This window comes from Lampetra planeri, chromosome 60 (assembly GCF_965212315.1).
Source record: "Lampetra planeri chromosome 60, kcLamPlan1.2.h2, whole genome shotgun sequence".
Classification (NCBI taxonomy): domain Eukaryota; kingdom Metazoa; phylum Chordata; class Hyperoartia; order Petromyzontiformes; family Petromyzontidae; genus Lampetra; species Lampetra planeri.
In genome coordinates, this window is record NC_136166.1 from 5,959,368 (window position 1) to 5,975,962 (window position 16,595).

Below are 16,595 nucleotides of genomic sequence, written 5' to 3' on the forward strand. Positions count from 1 at the left end.
ATAATATAAACTCAAAGCTGGAGATATGATAGGCGGCGTTTTGGGTAATGGTCCTTATTCGTGGCGTGCGAAAAAAAAGACAAAAAAATTACATGAACGCATAAAAACAACGCTGTGGGCTGTCGCGACCGATATTATCCACGCGGTTAGATCGAGTAAAAATATATATTTATATAAATGTGTCGTTAAACTCGCCACAGCCAAATTAGTAATGGGTTTGTCAAGTGACGAACACAACATGGCGATGCATTAACGACTTCAGCACCGCCAGTGTCTTGGGGGAGCAAACAAAGACAAAGATCCCCCGTGTAGTCTTAACAGACTGTTGGGGCAAGTGCTGTTAGCGAGTAGCACCTATGAAGGCCGGTACGGCACACGAGGGGGTGGGTGGCCAACACCACGCCCGGCCGCCTTTGTCTCCCCAGTGGCGACGTTTACACCAGGTCCTCATTTGAGGCTGAGTCGACCTAGGAGGAGGCCTTGTGACGGATTCAGATATTCGACACTGGTGTTGGCCGTGAGCGGGATTGGAACCCGGGTCGCCAGGTTCGTCACAAGGCGTAGCGCTAACCACTAGACCACCGCTCCCCACCGGTGTGTTGGGGTTTGTAAACCCACACACATAACACACTGACACACACACACAAAAACATCTTTCATATGAACATGACATTTAATCATTTCGCCAGTATCCTGGCATGTAGAATGATGTGCTTGCTAAACAGAACAGTATTTGGTCGTCACAACAGTGATATCTTTGCGTACGGCATGTGTGTGTGTGTCTGTGTGTGTGTGTCTGTGTGTGTCTGTGTGTGTGTGTCTGTGTGTGTGTCTGTGTGTGTCTGTGTGTATGTCTGTGTGTGTCTGTGCGTCTGTGGGGAGCGGTAGTGTAGCGGTTAGCGCGCTGCGTTATGAACCCGGCGACCCGGGTTCGATTCCCGCTCACGGCTAACACCAGTGACGATTATCTGAACCGCTCCTGGGCCTCCCCTAGGTCGACTCAGCCTCAAATAAGTACCTGGTGCGGCGTGTAAACATCACCACTGGGGAGACAAAGGCGGTCGGGAGTGGTGCTGGCCACCCACCCCCTCGTGTACCGTTCCGGCCTTCATAGGTGCTTGCTAACAGCACTTGCCCCTACAGTTTGTTAAGGCTATATGGGGGATCTTTGTCTTTATCTTTGTGTGTCTGTGTGTGAGTCTGTGTGTGAGTCTGTGTATGTGTATGTATGTGTGTGTCTGTGTGTGCGTCTGTGCGTGCATTGTGCACATTATGCACACGGTCGGTATATATATCTTACGAATGGAATACGAGTTGGCTTTTTTTTTGTGTGTGTATGTTGACGAATAACAAAGCAATCTCTGGCCTCTTCCGGAGCTGCGATAGCATGGTCGGGGAAATGAGGGCAATAAAAAATCCCGAGCAGATAATCACACGCGCGCACACACACAGCAGCCATGGCCTCGTGCCTCGCTTGCCGCTGCCTGCTTGCTGTGTAAGCGCCCGCAAAGAGGAGTACCCACTTTGGGGCCGTCCATAAATGACGTCACGCGATTTGGGACGATTTTTGACCGCCCCCCCCTCCGCTCGTCACACGGCGTCACAATAAGTCAGACCTCCCCCCCTAAAATGTGACGTCACAAAGCTCTGCTCCCCTCCCCCCAAAACCATATTTCCATTTGGCGTCATCTGGTCCAACACCATGTGAAACTAGGCTCTAAGGAAAGCTGTCTCGGGTGTGGACCAATCAACGTCAAGGACAGTGCATACATTATCAGAGTTGTGTTTTTTGTTTGCATTATGACTGCAGGTATTGTGGTCTATGCAAACATGACTCCTTGTAAAAAAAAGGTGTCAGTTTTGTTGCCAGATTGAAGGGTAAAAAAAAACAATTATCAAAATGAATCATGTTTCAAATCGCTTTAAACTATTGTCATTGTAGTGCGTATTTCATGTGGCGCTGCACTCTGATGTTGTAGGAGAAAACATTTATTACAAAGTCAATTTAATTAAGTAGAACGTGTTGTCTATATTTATTTAAAGTTGCGCATTTTGATGTGACGTCACATTTCTCAAATCCTCCCCCCCTCCCCTCGTCAAACATCGTCACAAACGTCTGACCCCCCCCCTCCCAGGTGCGTGACGTCATTTATGGACGGCCCCTTACTTGTGTAATATGAGGATGCACCCGGGGGGGTAACTGGGCGATGGTGATAGGCTTTGCCGGCCTCAGCCCGCAGCCAATGGGACGTCGAGCCAGGGGCGTGGCCCTGTGGCTGCATAGCAAGATCTAGAAGGTTCCAGGGGTGAGGCTGCGTGGCATCACGTGAGCCAGGTGTTATAAGGGGTGGAGAGAGACAGCTCGTGGTCAGTGTAGAGAGGTTCGAGGAGAGACCACGTCTGGGTCTCCGGTACGCCAGTGGCCACGTGGCAGGCCGGAGGCTGTCTCCCAGAGGTCGCAAACGGGTTTTGATTCCTTACCCGTACCCGTACCCGGCCGCACCAGGGTCGCAAACGGCTACCCGTACCCGGCCGGGTACGGGTAGCTGGGTATCGGGTAGGGTACGGGTATCGAGTACCCGGTTGCGACCTCTGCTGTCTCCCGAACGCTGTTAGCCAGCGGTGTGAGGGAGCGAGGAAAGCGAGCGAACGCCACGCTCGAGTAGCGGCGGGAGAAACGGGAAAAAGGAACCCAGCGATGGGAGAGAGCTGTGTAACGAAGAAAGAATAAAGACAAGACGCGAAATTACGAGATCGTCCGTATTGGGTTGAATACGCTTGTAAGCAGTCGGAACCGTTGGGAGGTTTTGGTTGGGCTGAGATCTGACGTGAACAACCTACTCATTGGTTCTTTGGGTAAAGTCACGCATGTATTCAGAATCACGGGCAAAGCTGTTCAGTTTTTTTCTTGTTGTAGTTGTTATCAAAGTGTACCCAAAAAAATAGATATAATCACAGCCACGTCTGCCTCGTACACTTTTTAAAGAGTACCCCAAATTGGAGGGTCGGAAGCCAAATCCACTTGCGCGTGATTGGCCAGTGGAATCCACAAATCCGCACCCGCCGCGCGTGATTGGTCAACGGAATCCACAAATCCGCACCCGCCCCGCGTGATTGGCCAACAGAATCAACAAATCCGCACCCGCCCCACGTGATTGGCCAACGGAATCCACAAATCCGCACCCGCCGCGGGTGATTGGTCAACGGAATCCACAAATCCGCACCCGCCCCGCGTGATTGGTCAACGGAATCCACAAATCCGCACCCGCCCCACGTGATTGGCCAACGGAATCCACAAATCCGCACCCGCCCCGCGTGATTGGCCAACGGAATCCACAAATCCGCACCCGCCCCACGTGATTGGCCAACGGAATCCACAAATCCGCACCCGCCCCGCGTGATTGGCCAACGGAATCCACAAATCCGCACCCGCCCCGCGTGATTGGCCAACGGAATCCACAAATCCGCACCCGCCCCGCGTGATTGGCCAACGGAATCCACAAATCCGCACCCGCCCCGCATGATTGGCCAACTGAATCCACAAATCCGCACCCGCTCCGCGTGATTGGCCAACGGAATCCACAAATCCACACCCGCCCCGCATGATTGGCCAACGGAATCCACAAATCCGCACCCGCCCCGCGTGATTGGCCATCGGAATCCACAAATCCGCACCTGCCCCACGTGATTGGCCAACGGAATCCACAAATCCGCACCCGCCCCGCGTGATTGGCCAACGGAATCCACAAATCCGCACCTGCCCCACGTGATTGGCCAACGGAATCCACAAATCCGCACCCGCCCCACGTGATTGGCCATCGGAATCCACAAATCCACACCCGCCCCGCGTGATTGGCCAACGGAATCGACAAATCCGCACCCGCCCCACGTGATTGGCCATCGGAATCCACAAATCCGCACCCGCCCCACGTGATTGGCCAACGGAATCGACAAATCCACACCCGCCCCACGTGATTGGCCAACGAAATCGACAAATCCACACCCGCCCCACGTGATTGGCCATCGAAATCTACAAATCCACACCCGCCCCACGTGATTGGCCAACGGAATCTACAAATCCGCACCCGCCCCACATGATTGGCCATCGGAATCCACAAATCCGCACCCGCCCCACGTGATTGGCCAACGGAATCCACAAATCCGCACCCGCCCCAAGTGATTGGCCAACGGAATCCACAACTCCGCACCCGCCCCACGTGATTGGCCAACGGAATCCACAAATCCGCACCAGCCCCGCGTGATTGGCCAACGGAATCCACAAATCCGCACCCGCCCCACGTGATTGGCCAACGGAATCCACAAATCCGCACCCGCCCCGCGTGATTGGCCAACGGAATCCACAAATCCGCACCCGCCCCACGTGATTGGCCAACGGAATCCACAAATCCGCACCCGCCCCACGTGATTGGCCAACGGAATCCACAAATCCGCACCCGCCCCGCGTGATTGGCCATCGGAATCAACAAATCCGCACCCGCCCCACGTGATTGGCCAACAGAATCCACAAATCCGCACCCGCCCCACGTGATTGGCCAACGGAATCTACAAATCCGCACCCGCCCCGCGTGATTGGCCAACGGAATCTACAAATCCGCACCTGCCTCACGTGATTGGCCAACGGAATCCACAAATCCGCACCCGCCTCGCGTGATTGGCCAACGGAATCGACAAATCCACACCCGCCCCGCGTGATTGGCCAACGGAATCGACAAATCCACACCCGCCCCACGTGATTGGCCAACGGAATCGACAAATCCGCACCAGCCCCACGTGATTGGCCAACGGAATCGACAAATCCGCACCAGCCCCACGTGATAGGCCAATGGAATCGACAAATCCGCACCCGCCCCACGTGATTGGCCAATGGAATCGACAAATCCGCACCCGCCCCACGTGATTGGCCAACGGAATCGACAAATCCGCACCCGCCCCACGTGATTGGCCAACGGAATCGACAAATCCGCACCAGCCCCGCGTGATTGGCCAACGGAATCCACAAATCCGCACCCGCCCCACGTGATTGGACAACGGAATCCACAAATCCGCACCCGCCCCACGTAATTGGCCATGGGAATCGACAAATCCGCACCCGCCCCGCGTGATTGGCCAACGGAATCCACAAATCCGCACCCGCCCCACGTGATTGGACAACGGAATCCACAAATCCGCACCCACCCCGCGTGATTGGCCAACGGAATCCACAAATCCGCACCCGCCCCACGTGATTGGCCAACGGAATCCACAAATCCGCACCCGCCCCGCGTGATTGGCCATCGGAATCCACAAATCCGCACCCGCCTCACGTGATTGGCCAACGGAATCCACAAATCCGCACCCGCCCCGCGTGATTGGCCAACGGAATCCACAAATCCGCACCCGCCCCGCGTGATTGGCCATCGGAATCCACAAATCCGCACCCGCCTCACGTGATTGGCCAACGGAATCCACAAATCCGCACCCGCCCCGCGTGATTGGCCAACGGAATCCACAAATCCGCACCCGCCCCGCGTGATTGGCCAACGGAATCCACAAATCCGCACCCGCCCCGCGTGATTGGCCAACGGAATCCACAAATCCGCACCCGCCCTGCGTGATTGGCCGACGGAATCCACAAATCCACACCCGCCCCGCGTGATTGGCCAACGGAATCGACAAATCCGCACCCGCCCCGCGTGATTGGCCAACGGAATCCACAAATCCACACCCGCCCCACGTGATTGGCCAACGGAATCCACAAATCCGCACCCGCCCCACGTGATTGGCCATCGGAATCGACAAATCCGCACCCGCCCCACGTGATTGGCCAACGGAATCGACAAATCCGCACCCGCCCCACGTGATTGGCCAACGGAATCGACAAATCCGCACCCGCCTCACGTGATTGGCCATCGGAATCGACAAATCCGCACCCGCCTCACGTGATTGGCCAACGGAATCCATAAATCCACACCCGCCCCGCGTGATTGGCCAAGGGAATCCACAAATCCGCACCCGCCCCACGTGATTGGCCAACGGAATCCACAAATCCGCACCCGCCCCACGTGATTGGCCAACGGAATCCACAAATCCGCACCCGCCCCGCGTGATTGGCCATCGGAATCAACAAATCCGCACCCGCCCCACGTGATTGGCCAACAGAATCCACAAATCCGCACCCGCCCCACGTGATTGGCCAACGGAATCTACAAATCCGCACCCGCCCCGCGTGATTGGCCAACGGAATCGACAAATCCGCACCCGCCGCGCGTGATTGGCCAACGGAATCCACAAATCCGCACCCGCCCCGCGTGATTGGCCATCGGAATCAACAAATCCGCACCCGCCCCACGTGATTGGCCAACGGAATCCACAAATCCGCACCCGCCCCGCGTGATTGGCCATCGGAATCAACAAATCCGCACCCGCCCCACGTGATTGGCCAACGGAATCCACAAATCCGCACCCACCCCGCGTGATTGGCCAACGGAATCTACAAATCCGCACCTGCCTCACGTGATTGGCCAACGGAATCCACAAATCCGCACCCGCCTCGCGTGATTGGCCAACGGAATCGACAAATCCACACCCGCCCCACGTGATTGGCCATCGGAATCGACAAATCCGCACCAGCCCCACGTGATAGGCCAATGGAATCGACAAATCCGCACCCGCCCCACGTGATTGGCCAACGGAATCGACAAATCCGCACCCGCCCCACGTGATTGGACAACGGAATCGACAAATCCGCACCCGCCCCACGTGATTGGCCAACGGAATCGACAAATCCGCACCAGCCCCGCGTGATTGGCCAACGGAATCCACAAATCCGCACCCTCCCCACGTGATTGGACAACGGAATCCACAAATCCGCACCCGCCCCACGTAATTGGCCATCGGAATCGACAAATCCGCACCCGCCCCGCGTGATTGGCCAATGGAATCCACAAATCCGCACCCGCCCCACGTGATTGGACAACGGAATCCACAAATCCGCACCCACCCCGCGTGATTGGCCAACGGAATCCACAAATCCGCACCCGCCCCGCGTGATTGGCCAACGGAATCCACAAATCCGCACCCGCCCCACGTGATTGGCCATCGGAATCCACAAATCCGCACCCGCCTCACGTGATTGGCCAACGGAATCCACAAATCCGCACCCGCCCCGCGTGATTGGCCAACGGAATCCACAAATCCGCACCCGCCCCGCATGATTGGCCATCGGAATCAACAAATCCGCACCCGCCTCACGTGATTGGCCATCGGAATCAACAAATCCGCACCCGCCCCGCGTGATTGGCCAACGGAATCCACAAATCCGCACCCGCCCTGCGTGATTGGCCAACGGAATCCACAAATACGCACCCGCCCCGCGTGATTGGCCAACGGAATCCACAAATCCGCACCCGCCCTGCGTGATTGGCCGACGGAATCCACAAATCCACACCCGCCCCGCGTGATTGGCCAACGGAATCGACAAATCCGCACCCGCCCCGCGTGATTGGCCAACGGAATCCACAAATCCACACCCGCCCCACGTGATTGGCCAACGGAATCCACAAATCCGCACCCGCCCCACGTGATTGGCCATCGGAATCGACAAATCCGCACCCGCCCCACGTGATTGGCCAACGGAATCGACAAATCCGCACCCGCCCCACGTGATTGGCCAACGGAATCGACAAATCCGCACCCGCCTCACGTGATTGGCCATCGGAATCGACAAATCCGCACCCGCCTCACGTGATTGGCCAACGGAATCCATAAATCCGCACCCACCCCGCGTGATTGGCCAACGGAATCCACAAATCCGCACCCGCCCCACGTGATTGGCCAACGGAATCCACAAATCCGCACCCGCCCCACGTGATTGGCCAACGGAATCCACAAATCCGCACCCGCCCCGCGTGATTGGCCATCGGAATCAACAAATCCGCACCCGCCCCACGTGATTGGCCAACAGAATCCACAAATCCGCACCCGCCCCACGTGATTGGCCAACGGAATCTACAAATCCGCACCCGCCCCGCGTGATTGGCCAACGGAATCGACAAATCCGCACCCGCTGCGCGTGATTGGCCAACGGAATCCACAAATCCGCACCCGCCCCGCGTGATTGGCCATCGGAATCAACAAATCCGCACCCGCCCCACGTGATTGGCCAACGGAATCCACAAATCCGCACCCGCCCCGCGTGATTGGCCATCGGAATCAACAAATCCGCACCCGCCCCACGTGATTGGCCAACGGAATCCACAAATCCGCACCCGCCCCACGTGATTGGCCATCGGAATCAACAAATCCGCACCCGCCTCACGTGATTGGCCAACGGAATCCACAAATCCGCATCCGCCCCGCGTGATTGGCCATCGGAATCAACAAATCCGCACCCGCCTCACGTGATTGGCCATCGGAATCAACAAATCCGCACCCGCCCCACGTGATTGGCCATCGGAATCAACAAATCCGCACCCGCCTCACGTGATTGGCCATCGGAATCAACAAATCCGCACCCGCCCCACGTGATTGGCCAACGGAATCTACAAATCCGCACCCGCCCCGCGTGATTGGCCATCGGAATCAACAAATCCGCACCCGCCTCACGTGATGGCCATCGGAATCAACAAATCCGCACCCGCCCCACGTGATTGGCCAACGGAATCGACAAATCCGCACCCTCCCCGCGTGATTGGCCATCGGAATCAACAAATCCGCACCCGCCTCACGTGATTGGCCATCGGAATCAACAAATCCGCACCCGCCTCACGTGATTGGCCATCGGAATCAACAAATCCGCACCCGCCCCACGTGATTGGCCAACGGAATCAACAAATCCGCACCCGCCCCACGTGATTGGCCATCGGAATCAACAAATCCGCATCCGCCTCACGTGATTGGCCATCGGAATCAACAAATCCGCACCCGCCCCACGTGATTGGCCAACGGAATCGACAAATCCGCACCCGCCCCGCGTGATTGGCCATCGGAATCAACAAATCCGCACCCGCCTCACGTGATTGGCCATCGGAATCGACAAATCCGCACCCGCCTCACGTGATTGGCCATCGGAATCAACAAATCCGCACCCGCCTCACGTGATTGGCCAACGGAATCGACAAATCCGCACCCGCCCCGCGTGATTGGCCAACGGAATCCACAAATCCACACCCGCCCCACGTGATTGGCCAACGGAATCCACAAATCCGCACCCACCCCACGTGATTGGCCATCGGAATCGACAAATCCGCACCCGCCCCACGTGATTGGCCAACGGAATCGACAAATCCGCACCCACCCCACGTGATTGGCCAACGGAATCGACAAATCCGCACCCGCCTCACGTGATTGGCCATCGGAATCGACAAATCCGCACCCGCCTCACGTGATTGGCCAACGGAATCCACAAATCCGCACCCGCCCCGCGTGATTGGCCAACGGAATCCACAAATCCGCACCCGCCCCACGTGATTGGCCAACGGAATCCACAAATCCGCACCCGCCCCACGTGATTGGCCAATGGAATCCACAAATCCGCACCCGCCCCGCGTGATTGGCCATCGGAATCAACAAATCCGCACCCGCCCCACGTGATTGGCCAACAGAATCCACAAATCCGCACCCGCCCCACGTGATTGGCCAACGGAATCTACAAATCCGCACCCGCCCCGCGTGATTGGCCAACGGAATCTACAAATCCGCACCTGCCTCACGTGATTGGCCAACGGAATCCACAAATCCGCACCCGCCTCGCGTGATTGGCCAACGGAATCGACAAATCCACACCCGCCCCGCGTGATTGGCCAACGGAATCGACAAATCCACACCCGCCCCACGTGATTGGCCAACGGAATCGACAAATCCGCACCAGCCCCACGTGATTGGCCAACGGAATCGACAAATCCGCACCAGCCCCACGTGATAGGCCAATGGAATCGACAAATCCGCACCCGCCCCACGTGATTGGCCAATGGAATCGACAAATCCGCACCCGCCCCACGTAATTGGCCATGGGAAACGACAAATTCGCACCCGCCCCGCGTGATTGGCCAACGGAATCCACAAATCCGCACCCGCCCCACGTGATTGGACAACGGAATCCACAAATCCGCACCCACCCCGCGTGATTGGCCAACGGAATCCACAAATCCGCACCCGCCCCACGTGATTGGCCAACGGAATCCACAAATCCGCACCCGCCCCGCGTGATTGGCCATCGGAATCCACAAATCCGCACCCGCCTCACGTGATTGGCCAACGGAATCCACAAATCCGCACCCGCCCCGCGTGATTGGCCAACGGAATCCACAAATCCGCACCCGCCCCGCGTGATTGGCCATCGGAATCCACAAATCCGCACCCGCCTCACGTGATTGGCCAACGGAATCCACAAATCCGCACCCGCCCCGCGTGATTGGCCAACGGAATCCACAAATCCGCACCCGCCCCGCGTGATTGGCCAACGGAATCCACAAATCCGCACCCGCCCCGCGTGATTGGCCAACGGAATCCACAAATCCGCACCCGCCCTGCGTGATTGGCCGACAGAATCCACAAATCCACACCCGCCCCGCGTGATTGGCCAACGGAATCGACAAATCCGCACCCGCCCCGCGTGATTGGCCAACGGAATCCACAAATCCACACCCGCCCCACGTGATTGGCCAACGGAATCCACAAATCCGCACCCGCCCCACGTGATTGGCCATCGGAATCGACAAATCCGCACCCGCCCCACGTGATTGGCCAACGGAATCGACAAATCCGCACCCGCCCCACGTGATTGGCCAACGGAATCGACAAATCCGCACCCGCCTCACGTGATTGGCCATCGGAATCGACAAATCCGCACCCGCCTCACGTGATTGGCCATCGGAATCGACAAATCCGCACCCGCCTCACGTGATTGGCCAACGGAATCCATAAATCCGCACCCGCCCCACGTGATTGGCCAACGGAATCCACAAATCCGCACCCGCCCCACGTGATTGGCCAACGGAATCCACAAATCCGCACCCGCCCCGCGTGATTGGCCATCGGAATCAACAAATCCGCACCCGCCCCACGTGATTGGCCAACAGAATCCACAAATCCGCACCCGCCCCACGTGATTGGCCAACGGAATCTACAAATCCGCACCCGCCCCGCGTGATTGGCCAACGGAATCAACAAATCCGCACCCGCCGCGCGTGATTGGCCAACGGAATCCACAAATCCACACCCGCCCCACGTGATTGGCCAACGGAATCCACAAATCCGCACCCGCCCCGCGTGATTGGCCATCGGAATCAACAAATCCGCACCCGCCCCACGTGATTGGCCAACGGAATCCACAAATCCGCACCCGCCCCGCGTGATTGGCCATCGGAATCAACAAATCCGCACCCGCCCCACGTGATTGGCCAACGGAATCCACAAATCCGCACCCACCCCGCGTGATTGGCCAACGGAATCTACAAATCCGCACCTGCCTCACGTGATTGGCCAACGGAATCCACAAATCCGCACCCGCCTCGCGTGATTGGCCAACGGAATCGACAAATCCACACCCGCCCCGCGTGATTGGCCAACGGAATCGACAAATCCGCACCAGCCCCATGTGATAGGCCAATGGAATCGACAAATCCGCACCCGCCCCACGTGATTGGCCAATGGAATCGACAAATCCGCACCCGCCCCACGTGATTGGCCAACGGAATCGACAAATCCGCACCCGCCCCACGTGATTGGCCAACGGAATCGACAAATCCGCACCAGCCCCGCGTGATTGGCCAACGGAATCCACAAATCCGCACCCGCCCCACGTGATTGGACAACGGAATCCACAAATCCGCACCCGCCCCACGTAATTGGCCATCGGAATCGACAAATCCGCACCCGCCCCACGTGATTGGACAACGGAATCCACAAATCCGCACCCACCCCGCGTGATTGGCCAACGGAATCCACAAATCCGCACCCGCACCACGTGATTGGCCAACGGAATCCACAAATCCGCACCCGCCCCGCGTGATTGGCCATCGGAATCCACAAATCCGCACCCGCCCCACGTGATTGGCCAGCGGAATCTACAAATCCGCACCCGCCCCACGTGATTGGCCAGCGGAATCCACAAATCCGCACCCGCCCCACGTGATTGGCCAACGGAATCCACAAATCCGCACCCGCCCCACGTGATTGGCCAGCGGAATCTACAAATCCGCACCCGCCCCACGTGATTGGCCATCGGAATCGACAAATCCGCACCCGCCCCACGTGATTGGCCAACGGAATCTACAAATCCGCACCCGCCCCACGTGATTGGCCAACGGAATCTACAAATCCGCACCCGCCCCACGTGATTGGCCATCGGAATCAACAAATCCGCACCCGCCTCACGTGATTGGCCATCGGAATCAACAAATCCGCACCTGCCCCACGTGATTGGCCAACGGAATCTACAAATCCGCACCCGCCCCACGTGATTGGCCATCGGAATCCACAAATCCGCACCCGCCCCACGTGATTGGCCAACGGAATCCGCACCCGCCCCACGTGATTGGTTAGCGGGGTCCAATCGTTACCCAGAGGTTGTCGGCAGCTTTCGATAGGAGAACTCTCCTCCCCCCGTTACGTGGCGCGCGCGTTTCATTTTTTTTTCCTTCCAAATCCGCAATTACGATTTCTAAGAATTATGTTCTTAGGTTTTTTCGGTAAAGTCACGTAGGTAAAGATTTTTAATTAATAAAAGTAAAAAATATATATTTTTGTTTTACTTCCATGAATTTTAATTTTAAAAAATTAATAAAATAAAATTAAAAATATATATATTTTATTTTTATTTTACTTTCATTAATTTTAATTTTTTACCTAATGAACTTTACCGAAAAAAACCTAAGAATATGAATCCTGGCAGTCACGAAAGCTTCAAATCTAGAATTCTAAGAATTATGTTGCCAAATAATGGGAAGAGGGCTAGAAATAGAAGCCAGGTATAATTTGGCGAGACCTCACTTTGACATCATCTCTCTCTTCTCCTTGTGCTATTGCCTCTCAGCCAGTAGCCTGCAATGTAGTTTAACACCGCCCCTCCCCCCTCCCATTACAGCCCCACAACACATCTCCATCACCGGGATGAAATTACGCACACACACACACACGCGCGCACGTAATTGTTTTCTATAATTATTTTATCTGATGGCGGTGGTGCGTCTCCACCCGTGAATTCGTTCGGTGTGTGTTTTTTTGTGCTTTCCCTCCGCGCCGTTGGCGCATGGAAACACGTGGGTCCCTTTGGTTGATCGTCAGGTACACGGCAACGAGCTCGATTCCCGCTCAAGGCCAACACCGATTGACGAAAATCTGCGAGCAAGACCTCGGGTGACCTCGCCCCAGCGAACCTCGCAATTCTTGTGTCCTGAATGCATCCCATCCGCACCGCTCTCTCAATTTCAGGAGGCTTTCGCGACCAATGTCATCCATAATAGTGGTTTTTTTGGGGGGTTAGGTCGGGTAAGTGTATAAATGTGTCGTCAAAACCCGCCACCACCCGACACGGCCAACTAGTGAGGGTTGTCACGTAAACAGAACGTGCCAATTCGTCACTTGTACAGCACTAGTGTGTAGTGTAGTGTATAGTGTAGTGTATAGTAGTGTATAGTGTAGTGTATATTGTAGTGTATAGTATTGTATAGTGTAGTGTAGTAGTGTATAGTGTAGTTTATAGTAGTGGATAGTATAGTGTATAGTGTGTAGTGTAGTGTATAGTAGTGTATAGTAGTGTATAGTGTAGTGTATAATAGTGTATAGTGTAGTGTATAGTGTAGTGTATAGTAGTGTATAGTAGTGTATAGTGTAGTGTATAGTGGTGTATAGTGGAGTAGTGTATAGTGTAGTAGTGTAGTAGTGTATAGTGTAGTGTATAGTGTAGTGTATAGTGTAGTGTATAGTAGTTTATAGTGTAGTGTATAGTGTAGTGTATAGTAGTGTAGAGTGTAGTGTATATAGTAGTGTATAGTGTAGTGTATAGTAGTGTATAGTGTAGTGTATATAGTAGTGTATAGTGTAGTATACTAGTACAGCACCACACCGGTGTGTTGGATAATCAAGCCACAACGTTTACAATCTGAGTGACGAGGGCGGGCACACGCCGGCGTGAGTAGGTTAAACGTTGAGTTTTATAAGGGCACCACGGGGTGACCAGCCACGCAGCCCCACCCCTCCCACCCCCCACCCAGCCCCACCCTCCCCACCCAGCCCCTCCCCACCCTCCCCTCCCCACCCAGCCCCTCCCTTCCCACCCAGCCCCTCCCCACCCTCCCCTCCCCACCCAGCCCCTCCCTTCCCACCCAGCCCCTCCCCACCCTCCCCTCTCCACCCAGCCCCACCCCTCCCATTTTTGGATTCACGACGGACGGACGGACACAATAATCCCCTGTGGGCTGGTGTAGCCAGGAGGTTCCTACCAGTATAACTTAGCTTAATCCGGCACCGCTCCACCTCCTCTCTCCCTGGCCCCTCGTTCCCTCCATCCCTAAGTGCCCACCATGATTCACGTTCCCACTAAACCTCCCTCCCCCATACCCCCCCTCTCCCCGCGTTCCCCCTCCTCTCAATTGCCAGCCGGTTCACTTTCAGCTCACCTGATTGTACCATTGCTAAGTCTCGCGAAGCACCTTGGGGGCCGTTCATAAATGACGTCACGCACCTGGGGGGGTGGGGGGGGGTTCAGACATTTGTGACGATGTGTGACGAGGGGGGGCGAGGTTTGAGAAATGTGACGTCACATCAAAATGCGCAACTTTAAATAAATATAGACAACACGGTCTACTTAATCAAATAGACTTTTTAATGAATGTTTTCTCCTACAACATCAGAGTGCAGCGCCACATTAAATACGCACTACAATGACAATAGTTTAAAGCGATTTGAAGCATGATTTATTTTCAAAATAGAAATATGGTTTTGGGGGGGGGGGGGGCAGAGCTTTGTGACGTCATATTTGCGGGGGGATTTGACTTTTTACGACGCCGTGTGACGAGGGGGGGGGGGGTCAAAAATCGTCAAAAATCGCGTGACGTCATTTATGGACGGCCCCTTGGTTATACAAGGCGCTACGTAAATGTAAGATGAGACCGTCCTCGGTGCGGTTTGCCGTAGACATCGGCACTGGGGAGACAAAGGCGGCCGGGCGCGGTGCTGGCCACCCATCCCCCCATCGTGTGCCGTGCCGGCCTTCATAGGTGCTCGCTAACAGCACTTGCCCCAACAGTCTTGTTCCAGGCTATACGGGGGATGCTTGTCGTTTTGTCATTTACCCTTCCCGAGCGAATTTATAAGCCAGAAAATCCCGCTAAACCTACGAGCAATTTTGAGCATAATCTGTGTTTTTAGTTTTGTGTTGACATCTGATCCGACACGGATCCAGAGGGCACGGAGATATTGACTCGGAAAATTGATAGAGAGAGACACACACACACAGAGAACCAATTCAGAGTACAATTCAAGGTCCCCTCTGTTTGTTTTACCGTTTTAGTTATCTATTCATTTTTAATATTTTCTTCCAAATTTTTTTTTTAAATATGAACAAGTGAACAGAATGAGACGAATGGAAAAACTAAAAAAAAAAATCACGTGTTCATCGTTGACGTTCCGAGCAGATTTGACTTGCGGCTAAGGTGGGATAGTTACTCCCCCCACCCCCCCACCTCTCGTAGCTACGCGGAGTCAAAAGTGTCAAAAAATAGAGTTAATGTACAAAAATAATGGTGCTGCCCAACAAGACACACGGACACACAACAACCGCCATTCGCCACTAAGTGACGGTGACGTCACCACGACGCTTGTGCCAGGCCAAGTGCACCTTGAGGCCACGTGAAGTGTCGAACGCCCGCTTGCAGGAGGTCACGGGGCAGACCCAGCAGGTGCCACGGGTCGACTGACTGAGATGACCGAGACGACTGGCTGATGCACCACCTGTGCCCCCTACTGTACCAACTTGCTGTGCTTTAGCCACCCGGCGCTACGCTCGTTGTTGTGAGCGTCGCTCCTCCGCCCTCTGTTGTTGTTGGAGGGCGACTGCCTCCAACTGCCCAGTAGCGTCATTCACGAGCCTCCTCCACTGAGGCCGATCTTGGCACCGCTGGTACCAGTCATCGGCAAGTCCACGGACACACACACACGCGGACACGCGCACGCACTATCGGCACGTGCCCATCATCCCAACCCCCTCTCTTCACATCCCACTATTCCACCGTGAGTGACTCCCACGGCAAACCCACACCTCACCCCACACCCCCAGCCCTCCCGTTATGTTGGGGAGACGCTGGGCCCAAAACGCCGCGCTACAAACACGCTTGGGCCCTTTCGAAGAAGACAGCCGAAGTCACAAATGAGCAGAGTGGTGGTGTGGGTGGTGGGGAGGGAGATGCCAGAGACAAGACGTCAGCAAGTGGAGAAGTTTCGATTTAAAGCTTTCGTGACTGCAGGGATTCATCTTATTGGTTATTTCGGTAAAGTCACGTAGAAAGGAAATAATAAAATAATACAAATAAAACAAAATAATACAAATAAAATAAAAAGTCTGTCGAGGAGACAATTATTTTATTATGTTTTATTTA